The 26,077-nt window shown below is 43.0% G+C and overlaps 1 protein-coding gene and 1 pseudogene across 2 annotated transcripts in view; both read right to left on the reverse strand.

Moving 5' to 3' along the window:
• LOC147688996 (ATP-dependent translocase ABCB1-like) overlaps nt 1-26,077 on the reverse strand; it is a 684,547-nt gene that overhangs the window by 516,867 nt on the left and 141,603 nt on the right. The window lies entirely within an intron of this gene.
• On the reverse strand, nt 15,339-16,400 carry LOC147688997 (uncharacterized; annotated as a pseudogene).

Raw genomic sequence — 26,077 nt, forward strand, 5'->3', positions numbered from 1 at the left:
AGGATTCAAACACACTCCAGTACTTCTCATATTTTCTCACTGCTCCTGATCTTAATGCATATTTCTTCTCCATCCCTTGCATTTTAGATAGTTTTACTCTTTATGCATTGAAAGTAGGTACTTTGTCTGTTTTCCATAGTTGCAGGGTTAGGGATCTTGCTACTAGAGCTGCAATAAATAAACTTTCGTCATGCTTAGAGATAGCGGAAGAGCAACCCAAGGTTGCTATAGATTCATTAAGTGAGATTTGGGGGTCTATTGTATATCTGAGGTATTTCTCAATCTCCTCCCACAAACGCCAGTTTTTTGGACATTCCCACATAATGTGTGTCCAATTGCTCTTCTCTACACAACGAAAACATTTATCTTCTAGTAGTGGGTATATATTATGGAGAAAAGAGGGTGTTCTGTAAATCAACCATTTCGAGTAATATTGCATACGTTTAAAATTCGCTCCTCGGAAAATAACTGCATTCAATTTATTCAGTTAATTCCAGGCTGGTTTACAGGTCTGTAAGCCTTCTCTTTTTCTCCATCTATCCCTGATCTTTTCATATAGCAGAGGAGATTTATTCTCGTTAAAGATTTTTATCCAGATTCTAACCTTCCGTTGTATGGGACCATTGAGGGCTTCGCTAACGCTGGGTTTAAAACGCAGTTTTTTTATATCTAGCTTTTCCAGCGTAGCATTTAATCTAATAAAAGACCATTTTAGAATTATATTAAAATGCTGGAGCCCCGTCTGGATCTCTTCCCATGTTTTCCAACAATTCCCCTCAATGAAATCCTGGATCTTATCACATCCGTTTTCTTTCCACAATCTCAATGTATTTTTATCCAAAATACCAATTTCTCCTGTATATATGTTCGCAAGTCTAGTTCAGCAATTATTCTTAAAATATCGTAATATGCTAGAAGCTGGGCTTTTTGTTTAAATAACCAGTGGAAATACTGTCTTAGGGTACTTGTCACTCCTGAAGGATTGATAATATTATGTACCCTTAAAATCTTTGTCATAAAAAAATGATCTGCTTCTTTGGTATTTAAAAAAAAAACTAAAACCATGATGTGCAAATGTCGCATAATAATAATCTCTAATATTCGGAAGAGATAATCCTCCTTCTGCGACCGAAAAAGTGCTAAGTGCCAATCTTGATACCTTATTTGCCCATAGAAAATAGGAATCAGATATCTATCTGCTTAAAAAAGGAAGTCTGTATTGCACAAGGAGCTGCACTAAAAAGGAAGTTAAAAAATGGAAGAATAGACATTCGTATTAACGCAACCCTTCCCATTATTGACAAAGGGAGTTGATTCTATTGTGTTAACTGAGAACTCACCCTTTTCAATAGAGGAATATGATTTAGTGAATAGAGATCTTCTACTTTTTCTGATATATAAATTCCTAAATATCTCTTGGGACGGATATTATATGTCTGTCTAAATTCAGTTAACAGAATGCTTTAAAAAATTCCCCTGGAATACAATCCTCCTTAGCGGCTTTGCAGTTAGGCAGGGAGTTGATAACAACATCTAGATCTTCTTTTGTAAATTCCGCTAGCAGCAGCTCTTTAAAATTGCTTCCAAATTTTGGGATTTGTAATTCCTGTAAAAAATCGTGGATTGTTTCCAATGTAGCCTGTTGTCTGATAAATATCTTTATAATGTTTAAGAAACACCTCACCTATAGATGAGGTAGTCTTCATGCGGACTTTAGTTACTCTATCGTATATACAGACTTGATTTTCTTTTGCTTGCCAGGCTAGCAGTCTCCCCGTGTACTCGCTCTCTTCATAGTTTTACTGCAGGTATAGTCTACTGGCCATATCCCCTGGCTCATAATAAAATTCCCTCATTTTTGTTTTGGCATTAAATACATCTTGTCTAGTGGTGGGGTCCTATTTCTATATTACTCTTGGTTTGCATGGGCCAATCTAGTTTGCAGTGCCATTCTCTACTCCCTTTTTGCCTTCCGTTTTGGTATTTCTTTGGAGGTGATTAGGCCTCTCAATGTGGCCTTAAAGGCGTCCCATAATATATTAATTGGGGCCGAGCCTTTATTCAAGTTAAAAAAGACCCTTATCTCATTCTCTATTTCTGCAAACCATTGTTACTTTGCTAGATTTAGTTTATTGAAGTACCATCTTCTTGATACTTCTTTTCTATATTACCTATGTTTATTTCCATCTTAAGGAGTGCATGATCTGAGAATGCATTTGCTAAATGCTTGTATTTACTAATTTCGAGACTGTGTTAAATTAAGAAAAAATCCAACCTGGATGCTGAGTGATATTTTGCAGAGTGGCAAGAATATTCATGTTTAAACGGGCTTTGAAAACACCAATTATCAAATATGTCTAAATCTGTCCTGCATCCCTGCAGAGCTATAGCAACTTGTGGTTTATTTGGCCACCTATCTTTTTTGGTAGAATCAACTGTGGGATTTTGTAAAAAACTTAAAATCACCTCCCCATATTATTTGACCTGGTATACCTGTCAGTGCTTGCTTTAATTGTAAAATAGGAAGCGGATCATCTATAACTGATGCATATATTGTAACAAGTATTATATTTACCCAATTAATTTTCCCATGTAGGAATGGCCATCTACCACTCTTATCTGAATGTGAGCCTTCAATGTGGAACTGAACATGCTTACCTATAAAGATACTCACACCCCTCTGTGCCATCCCTGATACAGATGAGAAACAATAGCCCAATATCCTTAAATTAATGGCTGAAATCAAGGAGTTAAGAGATATTAAATCCACAGATCTTGAACGAGTTCAATTCCTAACAGGGCCAACGGAATTAATAAATGAACAGACACTGACCACCTGGACCTGGGATTGCTCAAACGATATTAGGAAGATCAGATTATTTCAAATATGGGGTATCCAACTATCACAGCCCGTTACCCCTCGTTATCGTTTTCCACTAAAGAAAACTTGTAGTTTGCAATCCATTAGGAAACCGGCTGAAGCGGCTCGCCAAAAGCCCGTTTACTCGATCCTATACAATGCCAAAGACAGAAACGATGAAGTCCTCACCCAGGAAGAAATGGAAGCATAAAGAGGGGGAGAAACTAGATCACCAACAGAGCGCTGGAAATGGCTTCCCAGTTTGCTAAATGATAAGCGGAAAAACTGACCGATAAGAGATAATGCGAAGCAAGCTGATAAAAGAGGTATACACGTTCTATCATGGAACATTGCCGGAGCTAAAAGATTACTGGAGGATGGATTAGCCTTAGATGAATGGGCAAATTGCTATATAATTGCTTTACAAGAGACATCGTTGCAAGAAGAAATTGCGTTGGCTGGCTTCACGCTCCACTCGGTAGCCGCTGAAAAATGTAAAATCTATGGTAGAGCCATCAGTGGTCTTTCAGTCTACGTGTCATCTGCTCTAAAATTTTATTCAGAACAACTCAAATCTCCAGATCCAAGCATTCAAGTAATCAAACTATCAGGTCTGATTCCAAGCAATAAAATGACCACTATCCTGATTAATTTTTACACGCAACCTAAAGTTCGAATGAAAAAGATAAAGAAATGCCTTAATATGTGATGTAATAACTGACCTTCGCAGCTCCGAGCCATTGTGGAACATAATAATAACCGGTGATTTTAATACCAACTTCCTCCACTCCCTGGAGGAAGATGAAATACTAACTGCAGATAACATGTACTGGAGCGTTCCACAACAGACACAAGGTGGGGCAAGGACCAGAACAGATCGATTAGGCATACAATTGGCGACAGAGTTAGAGTACTTAGGCATGCGTATCCTGAACGGAAGGACTGATGAGGATCGACCGCCTAAGAAAACCTTCTATGGTCCGTATGCCCAATCAATACTGGATTATGCAATTGTAAGCCTTTCGTTATTTCCCTTACTAAATCGTTTTTATATTGAGTATTTGCCCATGAGTGATCATGCAATGCAACACATTAAATTCAACTTGTGCGTGGAAAGATTCCAATCATCATACATACTCGAGGGCCAACTATGCACAACCTGTCAAAAACTCATAAACTGGTCTAATTCGAATAAAATCGAGTGGTTCTCGATAATAGAGGATACAATGAACAATTTAGGTGGCATCCCAATGAATAGCATTCAAGTATGGCCTCTCTTTCTAGAGAATCTAAAGTTAAAAATGAAATCACCAGATTTGAAGGCCAATAGACTCAGTTTAAATAACAAATTGCCAAAGGAATTGACAGATTTACGAAGGGACCTGAGAAAAACACATAAAAAGTTACAATCGAATGTTAAAGATTCTTGACAATTGGACATTTTCCAGGCTTTAAGAAAGTTGTATAAAAAGAAGGTCTGGGAGCATAAAAAAGGGATAAATGAGAATTTTTGAACTAAATTGCTCTTTAGTTCCAAACTCCCGAATTCAATTACTTTCTGGAAAATTATAAATGAACTAACTAGACCTTCAAATGTACTTACATCAAATGTGCAGGAAAGCGAATGGGCTACTTTTCTCTCGTTAAAATTTAAAGAAAATATTATAAAAATCTCAGGGAAACAACTCATTCCGCAACATCATAATAAAAGGACAAATGAGGTGGAATGCTGCAGTCAGCAATCAATAACTAATCCAAGCAAAGCTCCAACCTTGGCTACTACGCTCGGAACGTATGCTGCGGAGGAGATCATAAACTTAATTAAAAAGGGCAAGAGTAACGGGGCCCCGGGGCCAAACGGCATCCCGCTAGCTGCTTATAAACATGCACCCGAATATTGGAGCCCACTTCTTGAGAACCTCTTTGCTGATGTACAAACCTACAACCAAGTTCCGGAAAGCTGGCAAGGATCCATAATAATGCCCATATATAAAGATGGCGATAGAACTAACCCACTTAATTACCGACTTATAGCACTGCAGGACGTTGAAGCAAAATATTTTGCATCACTTCTTTTAAAAGACTTGGTTACCTGGTCAGGAGAAAGAGAACTTGACCCAATCAACCAAACAGGGTTTAGAGCGGGGATCGGAACAATTTCAAATATTTTATTCATTACCATGATAGCTGAAAAATGCCAGAGTACCAAACAGGAGCTGAACCTATGTTTTATAGATCTGCAAGCTGCATTTGACAGTGTGGAGCAGGACCTATTATGGGCAAAATTGAGATCATGGGATATACCTGAGAGCATATTAAGGGGCCAGTTGTTATTTTACTCATACACATGGGCACAAGTAAAACTAGGGGATGGCTCCCGATTGTCAAGAAAAGTGTTCACAAGAACAGGATTAAAAAAAGGTTGCGTCCTGGCCCCACATCTATTCAATCTATTTCTCTTGGATCTTTCTGGTAAATTAAACTCCTGTAATGCTCATTCTCCGAAATTAGGCAATTTGCAACTCTCACATCTCGCATATGCTGATGACATTGTGCTCATGAGCTTAACAAAAGTTGGTTTCCCCAGGCTACTAAGAGAACTTTCAGTTTTCCTGTCTGCAAACAAGCTGTCTTTGAATTTATCTAAGACCAAAACTATGTTAATTACCAACCGACGCTCAATAGATTATAATATCTGCATTGAAGGTAAAAAGATGTAAAAGGTATCAAATTATAAATATCTGGGATATTTTATTGATGATAAGTTAACTTTAAAAGACCAGAAAAATTACCTGACACAAAGAGCTGGAGCCTTAATCTTTGCATTCAGCACCTTGTCAAAAAAACTAGAGGGCCCATCTCATAAACCATTACTAACTGGTATTGCCAGCAAAGCTCTTTCCACCTTAGCTTATGCAAGTGTAGCAATGCACAGTAAGGATTGCGCCCTTCTAAACAATCTTATTACCAAAATCTACAAGAGTCTTTCAACTTTCCCGCTCTGTTTCACCAGCGCAAATGCGCTTAGAATTTGGGCTTATGAACGAGTCAGTGGGAAGATTGAATACATGCATTAAGGTATGGTACCGGATTAAGATGAATGCCATGGAAAATAATCTAAACAAATTTTTATGGCAGGAATTGGAAACACAAAATAAAGCAGAGGCAAACAAATTCCTGACTAGTGCGCTGGAATTAACATGTACTGCACAGCTTTGGAATAAAAATTTGCCATTTACTTCATTCAAACAGGCAATAAACAAAGCCGCCAAATTTAATTCACTGATTACTGATAAGGACATTTTTCCCCATCGCTCCCACTCATGGGTTGTGATCAACAGCTACACATTACTTACTCAGGCATCCTACTTGGATTCTACTTACTCAGTTTTTATCAAGAAAAGGTTGATGGCCCTAAGATTTGGTAAATATCCAGCGTTGGCCGACGAGCCTGCCTGGAAACATCCTGCATCTGTTGCCTGGCGGCTTTGTAGTCATACTAAGGAGGACATAATTCACATCATTTGTCACTGTAAGAAGCTAAATCAGGAGCATACGCTCTTCTTAAAGAATTGCTTTCTGGTTAAGAGATTACGCACTTGCAGGACAGCGATCATTGGCTGCTTGGATTCAACGGACTCACAAACAAACTGTAAGACTATAAAGTTCCTGCTTGCTTTTGAAAAACGCTTGAAAGCAATTTAATATTTTTTAAAATGTATTATGTTTTTTGGTTTCTTTACTCTTCCCCATTTTAAGTTTTTTATATATGAGCATTTGGATTTTATTTATGCTGTAATTTTATCTTTGAACATCTTTATTTATGTAATCTTATCTTTAAACATTGCTTCAAAAGTATAAAGGAAACTTGTTATGGTTTTAATTAACTAAACAATAAATAATAAATTCAAATTCACTTAAAAAAATTAAAATTCAATAGCCCACCCAGTTTCTGAACATTTTGATGGAATCTGATAGGGCCCTATGATGCGTCTCTTGTATAAAGATCACGTCAGGGCGGAGACCTTTTAGCCAGCTCTCTATAGCATTCCTTTTACGGCTGTTGTTCTATCCATTTGCATTCAAAGACAAGAATGTCACCTTATTCCTCATCATGGTGTACTAAATAAGAAAGGTAAGTCATTGCTTATTTTTATCCACAGGTTGCAGTTCATATCCAGCTAACACCTGATTGAGTGCAATTTTATGCTCTATGTGCAAAAGAGATGTTTCCAAAGTGCAATAGGTGCAGTAAGTGCCGCAAGTGCAGTATGTGCAAAATATGCAGAATATGCAAAATATGCAAGATATATTTCTCATCGATAGTACGACAACACTGAAACCCACAATAAATAGCTGTTATATGCTCTAAAGGAGAGACCACGTTTGGTTGTGCAAATTACGCAAAATTTGGACCAAGACATCTGATCGGAACATTATAGCAACTATGCAAAAAATAGCATTAATGTGCAAATTGCGCAATTGTCAATTCATCTATACAGAATATATCTAAAATGCAAATTATACAAACATTACACCAACACAGCCAGCCTAAGCCTATAGCAATTGTGCAAAAATAGCATTAATGTGCAAATCGCGCTGTTTGTAATTTCAGATGTGGAAAAAACATTTAAAGTGCAACTCACGCATATATTGAAGCGGCATGGTAAACAAAAAAGAGCAAGGGTGCGTTAAAGTGCATTAAAGTTCAATGATCAATATGCAATCTACCATGCATGAGTCAAGAAAACACAATCCATCAAAAAAAAACCTGCACTTAGCAGCATTATTCACCTTGCTGTAAATATAAAGACTCATATAAAGCACAAAGAAAAGAAAATCATCTATGAACTCTCTTTTTTCCACTGCTTCACCCCTCCACCTTCCCCCCCTCCACCCCCTCTAGAAGGAACAAAAAGCCCAATTGTCCCACTGTCATTCCCTCCTTCTTCTTCTTCTTCTTGTTGGATGCCATCTTGTTGCATCCTTTCACGTTTGCTGATTCACCTTGTGACCGTCCCTCAGAGGAGATTTTTAAGTTTCTGGACTTTCTGCCTTTTTAGATGATTCTCATTTCCTTATGTTGTATTAACACCTTTCAAAAGGGTTTGGGCTTCTTCGGTATCTGTAAAAATAAAAAAAAATCCTTTTGCTATCACTTTTAATTTGGACTGTTGGACAATCATCGCCTGCACACCTTTGGTCTTGAAAGAGTCAATCGTTTTGATAAAGTCCTTACGTCTGCGAGCAGAGGCAGCTGACATATCTGAGAAGATTCTAAAGTTTTTGACTTCATCAGTATTGAAAATTCTCCTAGATATTGCCACATTTAAAATTTGCTCTTTAATCCTGCAGTCTGAAAAATTCATTAAGATGGTTCGTGGATATTTAAGATTAGCGGGTGTATGTGCTGGTACCCTGTGGGCTCTCGTGATTGTTAGATCGCCTTGCAGCTCAGGTATCGCCTTTTTCAACAATACCTCAGTACATTTCACCACTTCTGCGCACTCCAGCCCCTCCGATACTCCTACGAGGCATAGATTGGATCTCCTATTGTAATTTTCTAAGTCTTGTAGTTTTGACTCCATCTGTGACTTATTTTTATTCAGCACCTGAAGATCCTTCTGCATGGAGATGACGGTGTCTTCGAAGGTTGAAACCTGTGCCTCTGCCTCTGCGACCCTTCTGGGCAAATTGCCTAGATTCTCCTCCATCTTTGTCAGTCTGCTATGTAGTTGAGATATTTCAAATGCTTGCGATTTTTTCAGATCCCTTAATTTTTGGAGGATAGTTATTAGCATTTCTTGAACTGAAATGTCTTGTTCATCTCTTCTCTCTCCAGGGTTTCCGTCAGCCCCCAAGGGCATGCATATTCCCTTTTCTGACACTGAAACTGGTTCTAGCTCCGGTATCGAAGTCAGCTTATCTGGTAATACCTCCATTCTATCTATCTTTTGCAGCATCTGCTGCGTTACCTGAGTCTCTGGGCTTAGCAGCTGGGCAGAGAGAGATGCATTTGCAAGGATAACTGTATTTACTTCTGTAATATCTGCCAGGTCTGCAGGCTCTAGTACTCCAATCGACTTGGATTGGGGCTGTGGCTGTGAGGCTTGAGGTAACAGGGAATGATCGGGGTGGATAGCACCTTCCGCCCTTGCACTTCCTGAATGCCTTTCTCACCCGTTTGCCCTTTCGCCTTCTGCTCCTCCCGGCTTGGTTGTGGGGAGCTAGTAAGTTTGCGCCGTGTTGCCAGAGGCTTACTGAAGAGGGGGTATTGTTTAGAGTTTAACTGGTTCTCTTCTCCTCTACTCAGCGTATCCTCTACTTTATCCTCCTCTCCATCTCCTTCGCAATCCTCGTCACCCACAGCCAGCATACTTAGCTCTGCCGACAACTCAGACAGTGCCTCTGCCTCTTCGTCTTCCTCTTCCAAAGATTTTGAAGAGGCATTTTGTCTATTCTTTTCTGCTAATGCTAGCACTCAAATTTTAAATCTGTTCTCTGCTGCACGTTTCTTTTCCCTTTTCTAGCACCCTTGGATACAAGTACAGGGGGAAACATCACTTACAATGCAACTTTTACAACGAGATACCATTACAACGCAACTTTTACATCGCAAAAACTTTTACAACGCATGTATTTACAACAAATGTTTTTACAACGCAGGTACCTTTATAACGCATACCATTACAACGTAAGTATTGGTAAGTATATAATTATATTTTAAATGTTATATGTTTGGGGTAAAGGGGTATTTTTAGGGTTCAGGGTCAGTTTTGGGTTTTTGGGTAAAGGGGTATTTTTGGGGTTCAGGGTCAGTTTTTAGTTTTTGGGTAAAGGGGTATTTTTGGGGTTCAGGGTCAGTTTTGGGTTTTTGGGTAAAGGGGTATTTTTGGGGTTCAGGGTCAGTTTTTAGTTTTTGGGTAAAGGGGTATTTTTGGGGTTCAGGGTCAGTTTTTAGTTTTTGGGTAAAGGGGTATTTTTGGGGTTCAGGGTCAGTTTTTAGTTTTTGGGTAAAGGGGTATTTTGGGGGTTCAGGGTCAGTTTTTAGTTTTTGGGTAAAGGGGTATTTTTAGGGTTCAGGGTCAGTTTTTAGTTTTTGGGTAAAGGGGTATTTTTGGGGTTCAGGGTCAGTTTTTAGTTTTTGGGTAAAGGGGTATTTTTGGGGTTCAGGGTCAGTTTTTGGTTTTTGGGTAAAGGGTCAGTTTTTAGTTTTTGGGTAAAGGGGTATTTTTGGGGTTCAGGGTCAGTTTTGGGTTTTGGGGGTACAGGGGTACAGGGTAAAAATAAATTAAAATTAAATTTAAATTAAATTACATTAAATTATATTTTTTTAAATTAATTTACGATTATAAAATTAATATATATTTAACAATACTTACGTTGTAATGGTATGCGTTGTAAAGGTACCTGCGTTGTAAAAACATTAGTTGTAAATACATGCGTTGTAAAAGTTTTTGCGTTGTAAAAAATGCGATGTAAAAGCATGCGTTGTAATAACATGCGTTGTATCGACATAGATCCAAGTACAGGTGTTGGTGGAGACTGACCAGTTTTTAGGAACTCCTTTGCTGTCCCAGCCTTGACGTGTTTATTTCTCACTTTTGCTGACATCTTAATTTTTTAACACCTTTAACTCTTTGGCACAAGGAAAGATAGCTACTGATAGGTAAGTTATGCTAAAAAGATGTAATTGGGAGCTCTGGCTGGTCCAATTACACCTCGAGCAGCTTAATCAATGCTCCAGCCCTTGTTCCAGCCCCTGTTCCTCATTCACCACTGTTGTATGTTTGAAAGTCAAAAAAGAGCCCACTTTATCGGCTCCAGCACCAGAGCCAAAATTATTCAGATACCTCTAAGGATGAACTCAGCGCCATATCACAGCTTCATATCATCTGCGCCTCCTCTCTAGGTGACTCACAGCAGCAGCAGCAACAAGAGCAACTCTCTCTCCATCAGCGGTCTCATCAGCCACAATGTCCTTTCTCCTGTCCTGGCACGTCTCCGCGCGTGCTGTCCCCAACCTCAGGTCTGCCTCGCTCGCTCAGCCCTGCCCAGCTTCAGCCCAGCCAAGTAAAGGCGGGCGGGAACAATGAAAAATGAGCGCTACAGAGTGGGACAGTGCAGCAGAGCAGCGTGACAACTAAAAATCCAACAGGGTGGAGGTAGGGGCCCAAAAGCTGACCATCGCCTGCTAGCTTCGCTTAGTGTGGAGTCATTACATAGCTAAACGCCAACGCCATCGCATGCATGGAGCCAACCGCCATCGCCATCGCTGAGCAGCCTCTCAGGGGGCAGGGCTTGGTGAACCAAAAAACGCTTTGGCAGACGTGCGTGGGGTCAAGTCAGCCGCACCATCCGGTGTGCCAAGTGCTTTCAACAGCAGTGGATGTGGAATAATCAGAGGCCATTTTTTTGAACAGTTAAACTAGTTGGGAAAACGCTTGAGGCTTTGGCTACAGAATAAATTCATTATAAATTACATTTTGTTCATTACGGGGGAAGCATACAATGCATACAATCCTTCACCCCACAATAGAAATGTTCTCCCCCCATTCCCTCGTCACCATGCCTCAAGCTCCACCATGCACAGAGCCTGCAGCAAATATTTACTACCTGCTCAGAGCAGGTAGTAAATGTATTCGTTAAACCTCACTGTATTAGGAATTGAGTGAGATTTTATGGCTGGAAAACTGGCCCCAATAATACACCGTAGTTCCCATTCAAAGTGATTGCACAGTGCTAGGTGTATTTACACTTCAGTATTAGTAATTTCCCATGCAAATTTACCAAGTGGTAAACTGTCCTAGTAGTATGCAACAAGTAATTGCGGGCCAGCAGCCAGAAGGAACAGGCAAATCCGTAAATCTTATTCCTTTTTGGAACTTTTTAACTGAGCGGCAAGCATAATCTTGACTCCTAAATTTGTTGGAGTTGAGAAGAAGCAAAAACAACAGTTGATGGACAGAATGCAGAACAATGTCATAGATTCACCCCAGTACAGAGACCTGGGCCTAAAGCCATCAGTTTTTTGCACTCCACACCACCCCAGTTCAGACATGGCCATATGCAAATCAGCCTTGACCCTGTGCCTCATGGGAATAGTCCAGCCCGAACTGCCAAGCCATGTCTTGCCTGGACAGGAATCAAGCATCCTAGGACCGGTTTCTGGCTATCAGCCGTCTTCAGCCAGGATAGCTTGACTCCAGCGGTGTGGAGAGCATGAGACTCACGTCTGAGCATACCCATCCGACTCGGGGTGACAAATGCAAAAACAACAGTTGATGGACAGGATGCAGAACAATGTTATACATTCACCCCAGTACAGAAATCTGGGCCTAAATCCATCGTTTTTTTGCACTCCACACCACCCCAGTTCAGACATGGCCATATGCAAATCAGCCTTGACCCTGTGCCTCATGGGAACAGTCCAACTCGAACTGCCAAGCCATGTCTTTCCTGGACCGTAATCAAGCATCCTAGGACCGGTTTCTGGCTATCAGCCGTCTTCAGCCAGGATAGCTTGACTCCAGTGGTTTGAAGAGCATGGGATTCACATCTGAGCATACCCATCCCACTCGGGCTGACAAATGCAAAAACAACAGTTGATGGACAGAATGCAGAACAATGTCATACATTCACCCCAGTACAAAGATCTGGGCCTAAATCCATTGTTTTTTTGCACTCCACACCACCCCAGTTGAGACATGTCCATATGCAAATCAGCCTTGACCCTGTGCCTCATGGGAACAGTCCAGCCCGAACTGCCAAGCCATGTCTTTCCTGGACAGGAATCAAGCATCCTAGGACCGGTTTCTGGCTATCAGCGTCTTCAGCCAGGATAGCTTGACTCCAGCGTTGTGGAGAGCATGGGACTCACGTCTGAGCATACCCATCCCACTCGAGGTGACAAATTCAAAAACAACAGTTGATGCACAGAATTCAGAACAATGTCATAAATTCACCCCAGTACAGAGATCTGGGCTTAAGTCCATCATTTATTTGCACTCCACACCTCCCCAGTTCAGACATGGCCATATGCAAATCAGCCTTGACCCTGTGCCTCATGGGAACAGTCCAGCCCGAATTGCCAAGCCATGTCTTTCCTGGACTGGAATCAAGCATCCTAGGACCGGTTTCTGGCTATCTGCCGTCTTCAGCCAGGATAGCTTGACTCCAGTGGTGTGGAGAGCATGGGACTCAGGTCTGAGCATACCCATCCCACTCAGGATGACAAATGCAAAAACAACAGTTGATGGACAGAATGCAGAACAATGTTATACATTAACCCCAGTACAGAGATCTGGGCTTAAATCCATCGTTTTTTTGCACTCCACACCACCCCAGTTCAGACATGGCCATATGCAAATCGGCCTTGACCCTATGCCTCATGGGAAAAGTCCAGCCCGAACTGCCAAGCCATGTCTTTCCTGGACTGGAATCAAGCATCCTAGGACCGGTTTCTGGCTATCAGCCGTCTTCAGCCAGGATAGCTTGACTCCAGTGGTGTGGAGAGCATGGGACTCACGTCTGAGCATACCCATCCCACTCGGGGTGACAAATGCAAAAACAACAGTTGATGGACAGAATGCAGAACAACTGAGCGGCAAGCATAATCTTGACTCCTAAATTTGTTGGAGTTGGGAAGAAGCAAAAACAACAGTTGATGGACAGAATGCAGAACAATGTCATAGATTCACCCCAGTACAGAGATCTGACCTAAATCCATCGTTTTTTTGCACTCCACACCACCCCAGTTCAGACATGGCCATATGCAAATCAGCCTTGACCCGGTGCCTCATGGGAACAGTCCAGCCTGAACTGCCAAGCCATGTCTTTCCTGGACCAAACCAGAACATGAACTTAGGTTACCTCAGGTATCGTGGAACACATGAACACTCTTTCGCTCTATAATCATTTCAAACCAGAACGTGGAGTAACAGAGGACACGTGCACTTTTGAAATATTTATTATTCAATGCAAGGTTCTCAAACGCAGTATCTTATATAATACAAAAAGACATATTATAAGAATCAGAGCTATCAGCATAGTTACTAGTCCATAATAAGCAAACGGTGATAGCATATTATAATGCTAAAATCAATAGAAATTAATAACACCTATTTATCGCACTCCCTAATTAGCATACTGTATTATATCTAAGAAGGTCTCATTTGGGTTTTAACAGGGCGGGCCCATACCTCTAAATGTCAGGAGGAGAGGATCACATCATCTGCTGCCTGCTCTCTGCATGTGAAGCATCGTCAAGTGTGTTTTTGCATTCTCAGTAACTCTATCTTAAACCCGCTTAGAGCCCAATGTTGGCAGCAACTATATTTGTGTTATGTCTAATGTGGTGCGAGGATCAGGCCTCCCAGCAACCTTGTGTTAGGTTATTCTTAGAGGGTTCGGCACTCAGTGTGCAGACAGTGTACCAAGTGTACCAAGCACGACTGATATCAGAGCAATAACATATTATTCTCAAATAAATCACATCTTTCGTCTAGGTTGAAAGCTACAATAACAATTATGTGTCGTGTGCAAACTGAAGCCGAAGGAAAATATGTCGTTTAAACATTTAATAAAGTCATGCTAACTTAACACAGTATATAGAAAAGCAGTAACTATATGACACCCCCCCAATGATCCGAGGACGGTCAAAAAACAAGCCAATACTAGAATAAAGGCATAACATGAAAGCAGAGTTCAACAATATTGAGCCAAGCGAAATGTATGTAAATGTATATAAAAAAAACGATATAAAAATATGTATGAATGCCTATAGTGGCCAAACAAAATGCAATTAAAAGTCTTCAACTCAAGGCCAAGTATAAAATTATAGGCCTAGATCATATAAAGTCAAACGTTCGTAAGAAAAAGGGCACTTTTCAAAAATACCAGAAAGTCATGTGCCATAATAATGAAAGCCTCCAAGGCATCTCATGATTGGACCGAATATGCAAAATAGGCAGCAACTGCCTCCAACATGAAATCACTGTTATCATCCGAAAACAGTTCAGCCATCCAATTAAGTAATGGGAAAGAACATACGTGCTCCTCCAGCACCGGATCCTCTAGCAACATCAGAGGACAACTTGGTGGGTTCTCAAGAACGCTGAGTGCCAGAAACTCATGCGCCGCTGCGGGTATGTCCCACTGACCCATTAGTCCATGCATCGCTGCCAAGGCCATAATCCTTTCGCCAGAACAAACCAACTCGTGAGCAACTACGGGGCCCATCAGGTGATTAAAATCGACGTCAGGAGATATCGGCAAGCAGAGACACAAATCAATGGCCCAGTTGAAATCGCAGCTCAGGCAATGAAACACAGGCTGGACACATGTGAAATAGGAAAATCGAAACGATAATCCAAATGCCGTGCTTAAAGTCGCAAGCGGCAGGGTGCCATAGTAATCAAGCATCCGGTTACGAAACAGTGTCAGAAGGAGCTGAGCGGCTTCTTGCGCAGGACGGGCATCAATGTTTTAGGAAGCAAAATAATATCAAAATGCCTGTAGCCAAAGCCAGCAAAACAGGGAATCCGCCAAACAAACTTGAAAATATAGAATGGAAGAACGCAGGGATGACACCAAAAACTTTTTCAAAGGTAGTCACAAGACCACTGCTAACTAATTTAAAAAAATGAGCTAAGCCAGACGTGGAAGAGGCATTAAAGATTTGATGAACTAATTTGCAGAAATAAAACGGCAAGTCAGTATTTAAAAGTGCCTGCACCTCTGTGCGTGTGTTAGCTATGTGAAGGACATAAGTTTCACGGGTCGAGCTCAGGGCCACTTCCTTTTGAGACAAAAGGGCTCTTATTCTACTCAGACCATTGAACTCCGCTTTCAAGGTTGGGATACGCGGCCAGATGGAAACATCTGAATTCCCATGTGTGGGAGGATATAGTACATTTTTGCAACACACCACACGTTCTGATACAGTAACCACATAAGCGATACCGACCATTAACCCACAACACTCTTCGTTATTCAAAAGCAAATAACTACCTTTTGTCAATAATGTAAATGTGGGAACAATCGCTGGTACTGGTGTGCCTTTCATAACACAGGCTAAATTAGGCCGGTCCTGATTACAAGAACCGTGTAACTGGATGTGTCTGCATATTAATGAGCGGTCAGGCGACTGCGTGCATTCTTCACCATTAAGATTCACTTCCTTTCCATCTTTTAGACATCTGTAAGTGTATGGTAGAGACCATGCCTCTTGGAGGAATGCGCTGCCTAGTGATTCATATCACCCTATTGCAATATACCGCATACAATTAGTGAATTTGTACAAGGCAAATGGTAATGTAATTAATCCATGGATAAGCCATGTTGCAGCAGCGGCTTCAGCTACAGAAAAGGGTAAAGATTCTAACTTTTCAATATGTAACATAGAAAATTATGCATCCCGCATTGAAAGCATGCGCTGCTTGTCAGTCAAATTAAATGGGGCAAAGAGGGAGGACACGTTCATGTAACTCCAGGGCACGCATCCCGCCTTAAGAGTCTGTAGTGTCCATGCAAACTGCATTACAGAACGCAATTGATTTTGACCATGGTATAACACAGACACCTCATCATTCACAATGTCAACTACCGAAGAAACAATATTATTTAACGTGTAAATTCGGGAAGAAAGCATGTTAATACTGTTATCGACTACTGCAAGCACTTTTTCCAAATTTGCTTGGTCAATAGCCCTTAGGCGCTTACCAGCCTCAATTTGAGAACATTTCCAAATTTCATTGTAAACCGCATAAATCCACCATTTAGATCTACCATTAGCCGGGCCTTTTATAAAATCATTTAAATCCACATTATCATTTAACTGAGATAGATGTAGTTTAACTGCAGCCAACGTGGAATGTTGTAACCAATTCTGACAAAGTTTGCCCACAGAGTAAGTTGTGACAGTATGGTCAGTTTCAAAACGGGGATCAGGCCTGACTTGTGTAAACCCTTCAGTCAAACCCAGAAAACGACGTTGGCAAGAATCAGAGCTTCTATGCCACATCAGCCAACCCTTTGGATCCAGACTGGACACATTAAAGGATGAATTTTGCAATATAGTTTATAACTCACAAATGGATAATTCAGTATGATTATCCCAACCTGAATATTCTTCCAATTCGGGGATAATTGGTGTATTTAATTTTTTTGAAGTAGCCAATCCAAAGCATGTTGTTTGGGAAATAGTTGAATTTAGAAACAACATGTGATTCGGGATGAGACATGCACGGTGCAAAGCCTCAGTGCCTTGTACCTGCCAATCTTTGGCACCCCAAACCGATTTAAGGTCAATTGTTTCCTTCCATAGCTCGTAGCCATCCACAGCTAACTTGTCTAGAAAGGACTTCGAATACAGCAATTTTGTATCGGTAAGTCTAACTTTGGACATGGACTTTTGTGTCATTTTGAAATAAAATGACTCAGGATTTGATTGATTAAAGTCTGTAAAATAAGTATATTTTTTCAGAAATGTACTGGAGCTGCCTCTTAATGTAGCTGGGCAGTGTTCCCACTGTGTATAATTTACAGTACCCCTTCTGGAACTTGTTTTATGCAAAGAAATGATTACCATAATGTTGAAAGCAAAACAAATCACCATAATTAACAGAATCTAAGTATAAATCCTCAGCATCAAAAGCAGCATAATATTTTAAATCAGAGAATAATGCTTCCACGGCCTGAATATCCCAATCATCAGAACGTATATTTTGTTTTACCACATCCCCCATGTTTACTCTAAGCACATTCGGAACATTAATCACTTCAGTGGGACCATGTATTTGAAACCTAACCGCATCCCACACAATCCCATCAAGGACAAGCCAAGCAGTGATGTTAACTGTATTCAAGTCTCTTTCAGTCTGTGTGCTGAATGTGAAGAGGAAAGAGGGGCCAATGTTCCATTAAGGTACCGAATTCCTGTTCTTTCGTTGACATAGTGGACATCGATTAGACGGAAAAAATAAAACACAAAACCAATTGACATAAAAAGATAAACTGAAAATAGAATCATCCAAATGTAAGTCCATGGGGGAATCAAAAAATGTTTTTTAAAGAAAGTGGCATAAATTGCAATATTTGAGGGTTTCTTCGAATGTACTGAAACAGAGAAAAAAGAGTATCTGGGTTGTGTGGCCAAACGGGTCTGCAAATCCGGCATTGATAAATCAGTTGGATAGGTATAGTTCAGCTCCTCAGTGTCATTAACAGGAAAAGTATTTAATAAAGGACTGGAAATAACAGGCATCCCGAGGGACACCTCTGGCTCAGCACCAGAAGTAATGGCCAACATAGAATGCCTCACCATGGAAGGACAGGATACCGCCGGTGTCATGCTATGAAGAATCGGCTACCCTGTGTGTCTTGACATTGTCAATTGAGATAAATCTGTTTTCCTTACGACCTGGAAGTGGTGGTAATATGACTGTTCTCATGCCCTTCACTCCAAGAACTAGAACCGGTGCACGATATGAAGGACCAAATTCTTTCTTGTTATCGATCTTCTCTCGAACCAGTTCTCCAACTTGGGGTAGCCAGCCAACTACCGGGATCTGCAACGCATCATCCGAGGTGGAGGGCAAATGTTCCTTAGCTAGACTGTCTCTGGTCTTTTGTAGATCCTGTAAAACATTGCAATGTTCATCTACGTCAAAGGCCGCGGCCTGGGCCTTGCAGTCTAGACCGTCGAGGTCAGGTACATACATCTTGATACCAAAGAGCATTTCGTATGGGGTCCGCCCACCCAGAGACCTTCTAGGGAGATTATTAAGCGCACGCTGCACACCATTGAGATGGGCGAACCAGTTTCTGCCAGTGCCTATAACTCGAGCTGTCAAAGATTGCTTTAAGTCACAGTTCATTCGTTCCACTACACTGTTACCCTCAGGTCTGTACGGAGACGAAAACTTGACTTGGACCTCCAATGAAACCATAGCATCCTTATACGCCTTAGAGGCGAAAGCCAGACCCTGATCCGAATGGAAGGTACCACAGGCAAAAATCCCTACAAAGACACGCAAATCCTTAAGGACAGTCCGTGAATCAGCGCTGCGATGGGGCCATACCCACACAAAGCGTGTGCATAATTCAACTGCTACTAAGATGTACTTATACGCAGTATCAGAAGAAAAAGGACTGCAGTGATCTAAATAAACACAACCTAGCGGTTTATTAGATATGTACAACTGTGACTGAGGTGGACGCGCAGCAGTTGAAGGTTTAATCTGCTGGCATATGTCACATTGAAGGACATAATCGCACGTCTGTTTGTACAGTCCCCGCCACCAGAACCTCTGTTGTAGCTGAGTTACAGTGGCTGAGACACCCGCATGCGCCGCTGTAATCAAAGTAGCTCTGCGATCCGAGTTGGGAATTAAACGTTCGCCAACTTCAGGAATTTTCACATAAGGAACCTTATTAGGACTTAAGTGGTATGTGTACTTCGAAGGAAACCCCGCAGGATATTTACCTCCCTTCTCAGTGGCAGCAACAGCCGCCAAGATGTCATCATCTATTTTACTTTTGGACTGTGTAACTGCTGCAACTAAGTATTTTGATACTGCTGACTTCGCCGCTTCATCATGAGCATGAGCCAGCGAGGGGACGCCTACTTAAGGCGAGTCCCGGCTCTATTCCATCAGACAAGGTAGCTGAGCGCTTTGCTGCAGGAGCGCCTGGCGTGTATACCGCGTTTTAAAATTAAATTGAAATTTGCATTTTGGATGTGATTTGTGTTGCGCGTTGGCGCTTAGCAGACTGCTGGGCTCATTTTTAAAAATCCCCCTCACCTGCACCTTAAATTGTGTCCCCCACCGCCGCTTGGCGGGCTTGGTTCCTGGGGTGGGCGCCATCTTAGAGAGGGGCAGAGCAGCTTCCTTCCGACAGCGCTTGACTGCGCATGAGCCAGCGAGGGGACGCCTACTTAATGCCCCCCCCAGCGGAGCGGGCGCGTCCTCGCGTGGCCGGAGTCGTGCCAGATTCCTGCCCGTCTGCGCCCGTCCGCGACAGGACGCGCTGGACGTGGCTGGACTCTGAGCCCTCTCCTGGCCGTCCTTCTGTTTATCATGCCGTGTTACACCAGAGACAGCCTGGCTGCCATCAACCGGTCTGGGGTGACTTGTACTGCGCCTCGTGTGGATCCCTTATGTGGCCCTTTTACGTGTGGATGCGGATGTTTCACACTCTCTGCCCCCGTAAGTAGGGACTGTAGGGATGATATCGCGGTGGCCATTAGTCCACAGTCTTATATCAGAATCTGGAACCTAAACACTAGGTCGCTTGTCAGGCACCATCTAGATATTTTCGATCTGCTAGATAAGGATGCTCCTGACGTGTTTTGTCTGACGGAGACCTGGCTGCAGGATGCCGACTCGCCCGTTGTCAATCTGGCCTTCCCGCCGGAATACTCGGTATTCACTTTGAACCGAGCTTCTAGAGGCGGAGGAATAGCCCTTGCGGTTAAGTCCTGCTATTCATGTACGTGGCATGGTCAAAAAATCCCGGGTTGCGAAAGTGCAATGTTTAAGGTAGCTATTACACCTAATTTCACCCTGTCGGGGCTACTGATATATCGGCCCCCAGGGAGTGAAGTGGCTTTTAGAACGGCGCTACCTGACGCCATTAGTGAACTGGCTGCGGGGTGCTCCAATTTTTCCATCATTGGAGATTTAAATCTGCACTTTGACAACATAGCTAGCCCCACGGTGTCCAGTTTTGTGGCCGACCTCGAGGCGCTCCAGCTGATTCAGCTGGCGGCACAGCCCACCCATTCAGGGGGTCACACCCTTGATCCGTTTTTTACCAATCTTACGGACCCCTGCATCTCCAGCTACACACCTTTAGCATGGACTGATCATTACTTGATACAGATCCAGTGCCCTATACCGGCTAGACAACCTAAGCCAGTGGTGTGTACTATTCCAAGACGTCGTTGGAATAAACTCAAGCTGGACGAGTTTTTCCATCTCCTATCAGCCGACTCATTTGACATCACGGGGTCGGCTGATCAGGTCTATGACAGGTTTTGTCATTGGGTTTCCAGGGCTTTAGATACACTCATTCCCTTGGTATGCTGTAAAACTGGAACCGGCAAAGCCAGCCCTTGGTACGATGACTCGCTACGGGCACTGAAGGTTTCTTGTAGGCGTGCAGAGCGGGCTTGGCGCAAGTCTTATAACAGCATGAAGAAGGTTCTCTACCTGTCTACGGTGAAACTGTATCACCGGGCAGTGTGTAGAACCCGTGCCGCCTTCTATGCTGCACAATTTAGGACAAGTTCGAACCCGTCTAAGGCTATCTTTAAGGTACTGAAAGACCTCACGGCCAAGAAGGTAACTTCGACGCACCAGAGCTCGGTGGAGCACTGTGAAAAACTGGCAGAGTTCTTTCTGGAAAAGGTGAATGCCATTTATCGAGCCTTTCCGGTGCCCACCCCCGCGGCTAATCCACCTCTTAAGCCGTTACCATCTGAGGGGTTGCATTCCTTTCCGATCCTAACACCTGATAGTCTCGACACTTTGGCTCGGCAGGTGAAGTCGGGGTCCCCAGAGGACCCGCTTTGCCCAGCTGTGTTCAATGACCTAGCGGTACATCAGATCTCGCCGCTATGTTCTCTGATCAACTCATCACTCACATCTGGCGAGGTCCCACTGAAGTGGAAGCGAGCCATGGTTCGTCCTATCCTCAAGAAACCTAGCCTGGACGGTAGCAAGCCTGAGAGCTATCGGCCAATTTCACTCCTGCCGTGGCCAGCCAAGGTGACTGAGGCGCACGTCAACGCAGTCCTCTCGGAACATCTCCGCCATGCAGATATCCTCGATGCTACGCAGAATGGGTTTAGGGCCGGTCATAGCACGGAGACGGCTCTGCTTTATATGGTGGAGCATCTGCGCTCCGTGCTTGACGCGGGACAAACGGCAGCACTGGTGCTATTAGAATTGAGCGCTGCCTTTGACACCGTCTCGCACCAGATCCTTCTGCGGCGCTTAGAGGAGGCTGGTGTCACCGGCATTGCTCTCCAGTGGTTCCGGTCGTTTTTAGCCAATCGGGCCTTTAGCGTGACCGTCCCACCTTACCAGTCCAAATTCCATCCGTTGAACCTGGGGGTCCCCCAAGGCTCCTCGCTGAGTCCTACGTTGTTCAATCTTTACGTAAGGCCGCTAGCTGAGGTTGTCAGGCAATGGGGTATGACGATGGTGTCATACGCCGATGACACCCAGCTAGCGGTCACGATCAGCGGGGATGCCGAAGTCGATGCCCCCAGGTTTCAACAAGGACTGCGGGCGGTCGCCAGCTGGATGACGTCCAACTGTCTCCAGCTGAACGCTAGTAAGACCGAGGTCATGGTCTTTGGCAGACAACCGGATCTTTGGGGAGAGAGATGGTGGCCAGGGGAGTTGGGTCCTGCTCCCCTCCCAGTCGCCGAGCTTAAGAACCTCGGGGTCTGGCTGGACCCTACCCTTTCATTTGTGTGTCATACCAAACGGACGGCTGCCTGCTGCTTTGGTATCCTGCGTGGGCTTCGTCCAGTGCTTAGGTTTTTCGATGCCCCCACGAGGCAGCTCATGATCCAAGCCACTGTCATCTCTAGGCTGGATTAAGCAAGCTCCCTACTGGTTGGATTGAATCAAGCAGAGATTGGGCGTTTACAACGGATCCAGAACGCCGCAGCTAGAGCGGTGGTAGGCCTACCAAGATTCTGCCCTACCACTAGCACTCTGCGTTCACTGCACTGGCTCCCGGTGGCCCAGCGGATCCAGTTTAAGGTCCTCTGTGTCGCTTACAAGATTCTGAAGGGGTCCCCAGCAACGATTCTAATGGCTCTCCTAGCTCATTACACCCCAACCCAAGCCTTAAGATCTGCGGACTTGGAATTGGCGGTTGTGCCACGCTTTAAACGGAGTAGGGCAGGAGGGCGCTCGTTTCAAGTTCGCGCGGCGGTTCTGTGGAACTCCCTGCCCCTGGTGATTCGTGCCGAGAGGGACCTGCTCTCCTTTCGCCGTGCGGTGAAAACTTTCTTATTTCCTTAGTTTGTTTATTGTTTGTTTATTGTTTCGTTGTGTTGTGCTGCTGCCTTGTCGGGCGCCAGGACGCTCCTTAGCTGGAGCATCTGTGCGCCAAATAAAAACGCATAACATAACATAACATCAGCAAGCGAATTTCCGACAGAGTGGACTCCCACATGCTGGTGGCCAAGCGCAAGAATCGCAATCACGAGTAGTAACTTTTCTTTAAGTTCCGCCACTCGGACCCAGATCATTTTATGTTTTATTGTGCTACCTTTGGAATCACGACATTCATTCTGAATCCAAAAGAACAAGTTTTCATTGTAAGACTGGACACAGTAGTAAGAGTCACTTACGATCAAAGTCGTCACACAAGGATCTGCGTACTCCAATGCAAGCATCAGAGCACGAAGCTCTGCTAATTGTGCAGTGCAGTCTCCAAGTGTCTGCGTGTGCACGACACTGGACTTGAACTCATTGTTTACCATAGCACCGACCACAATGGCGCATGCGGAAACGTAGGCATGTTTAGAGCCATGCACAACCTGCGCTGAACCATCAGTGTAAATGATGCAATCGAAATCCTCCAACGGCTGCATTGCTAAAGGAGCCGGATGAACAAATTCATACTGTAAGTACTCCTGCGACAGTAAAGTGGCATCAAAAATAAACGTGACATCTTGGGATGTCAAGGAAGCAGCCCATTGTATCCACCGAGGGTGCAATGCTTTGGAATTTGGTACACTGGCTTTCGTAACTGCCTCTTGGGCAGGACACGGGGTAACAACCAACATGCTTTTTCCCTGTGACAGGGCACGTTCCTTGAGTATTGCCATCTGCACAGCCGTTAAAACTTTCTCCACAGTGGAAAAATGCATTTCAGCCGAAGTGTACAAGTGTGACTTGTAAGAAATAGGTACTGTATCTCCTTCATTAAAAGTTAGGTATGTGAAACCTACCGTCCCAGGGACAATTCTTATCACAAGGTTGGTCTGGTTATCACGAGTCTGTAAATATTCAGAAGTGAGCAAATCAGCTTGCAAAGACTGCAGAATAGCTGAATGCTCAGGCAGCCAGCATGATTTGGAAAAAGATGGTTGTATCAAAGCATACAAAGACTTGATACGCTGGGCATATTCCGGAATGTATGTTCTCCCGAAATTTAAGAAGCCCAGTAAAGACTGTAATTTCTTCAGTGTTGTCGGAGCACGCAACTGTGCGCATTTCTCCAGGAAGTGAGGAGCCAATCCTTTTCCTTCATTGTTTAGTTCATAGCCTAGAAACAACACTGTATACTCTGCAATGTGCGATTTTGCAAAGTTAAATTTGTAACCCATGTCTGCAAAGTTACAAATAATACTGTTCACTCGACACAGATGCTCCCAAAGCTCGTTGTCTGTGAGATAAATGTCATCCACATACGAACAAGCATCCAGGTTGATTCTCTCCAACAGAGAGACAATGCGGGCGGAAAAAACTCCAGGGCTATTCTTATAGCCTATTGGGAGACGCCGAAACATTTTTGGACACCGCCGCATGTGAGGGAAGTCCATTGGGGACTTAGACTGTCCAATGTATGGGCATAGAAACCATTGGAAATGTCAAGCGTGGTTTTGAACCGCTTACGCACAAGACTATTTACAAGGGCGGAGCCGTGAGTATTCTGTACTGCACAGTTACGGCAATGCGAGTTCAAATGCCGGTAATCCAAAACCAAACGATATGAGCCGTCTGGCTTGTTCACAGTAAAGAGGGGGTTATTCATCAGTGACACACATGTTTCAATTACACCTTAATATTACAATTGTTCAAGGATAGCCGCGACTGAAGCTTTTGCTTCACGTCGGATGAAATATTGAGGTTGAGGCTGCGGCTGAGACCGTAAAGGAATCTCGTGGCTAGGGGACAATTTATCCCAGCCACATTGATTGCGGTACACAGCCGGTGCAAGCGCCAGAGCCTACTCTTCTGCAAAGTGCAGCGCTTCCACTCTCGAAACAGTGTTCACGAAACTGGGGAGGATCACCTCCTCCCCTCGCGCAGCTGCAAGAACAAAAGGTGGGGGCCAGTCAGCCTCCAAAAGCAAAATGTCATACGTAGACGAAAGATTTTCCCAAAATACCCCTTTTATGGTACGCTGTATGTCACCTTCAATTAACAGGACAATTTCAAATAGTCTGTCAGGGGGAGCAACTCTTGTATCAGCTGTTTCAATCACAATATAAGTGTCAGTCGCTGTCACCTTCAGTAGTGTCAAGTCAAGTCAAATAACTTTATTCGGTTGTTCGATTTGACAACCATAAAAGTATATACATTACTATTAATAACATGACATACACATAATCTTAAAAAAGCGTAATCAATTACAGATCAAAAAACACAGAATTAAAAATACAGCACTATATCAAGATATTAAAGACCTTTTTAAAAATAATGTTCCTTTGACAACAGTTATAAATAACAGTATCAGTATTATTATCCTTCCATACTGTTTCTAAATTTGATTGCCATTCTTAAAAAACTACATATAAATAAAGTGTAATCACAGTTTAGCAGCTGTAAAAAATGTTGTGCAGGACGGAATTGTTGAAAGTTCAATTTTTTCAAACAGGGTTTCAAGCATAGCTTCCTTGGTACAGCATAAAAGGGGCAAAAAAACAGAAAGTGTGCCAGATCTTGTGGAGACTTATCGTCGCAGCCGCAAGCTGGCAACACTTGACCTCGATGAGAACCCCTAGGTACCGCCAGCAAGAAATGAAACAGGTTGAACCTGAACCTTGTTAACAGAAATCGGTCATAACTTGACATATGCCATGTCAGGTAGGGTTCCATAAGCAAAGTGCTTTTAATTAGTATGTGATTGCGTACACTTTCTTTTTTTAATTCACATGATTCCCTTTCCTGTTGTCTCAAGTCAATAAAAGCGTTTTTGACCGTAGTAAGATCCTTTATAGTGATGGATTCCGGGCATAAAAAGAGCTCAGGTCGGCCTAAATCAGTAAAACATTTAGATAGATATTTAAGCCAGGGAACCTCCAGCCTGTTATCCCATGTAAGTGCTTCTCTTAGAATAAGCTTGGTCAAGGGAATATTGTCATTTAACCAGCTATTCATCCAGCATAACATGGGATTCAATGCAATTTTATCACTGACATACGGAACCCCCAGTTCTTCATGCACAGAAAAATTTGCTGTA

This window comes from Lissotriton vulgaris, chromosome 10, assembly GCF_964263255.1.
Source record: "Lissotriton vulgaris chromosome 10, aLisVul1.2, whole genome shotgun sequence".
Lineage (NCBI taxonomy): Eukaryota > Metazoa > Chordata > Amphibia > Caudata > Salamandridae > Lissotriton > Lissotriton vulgaris.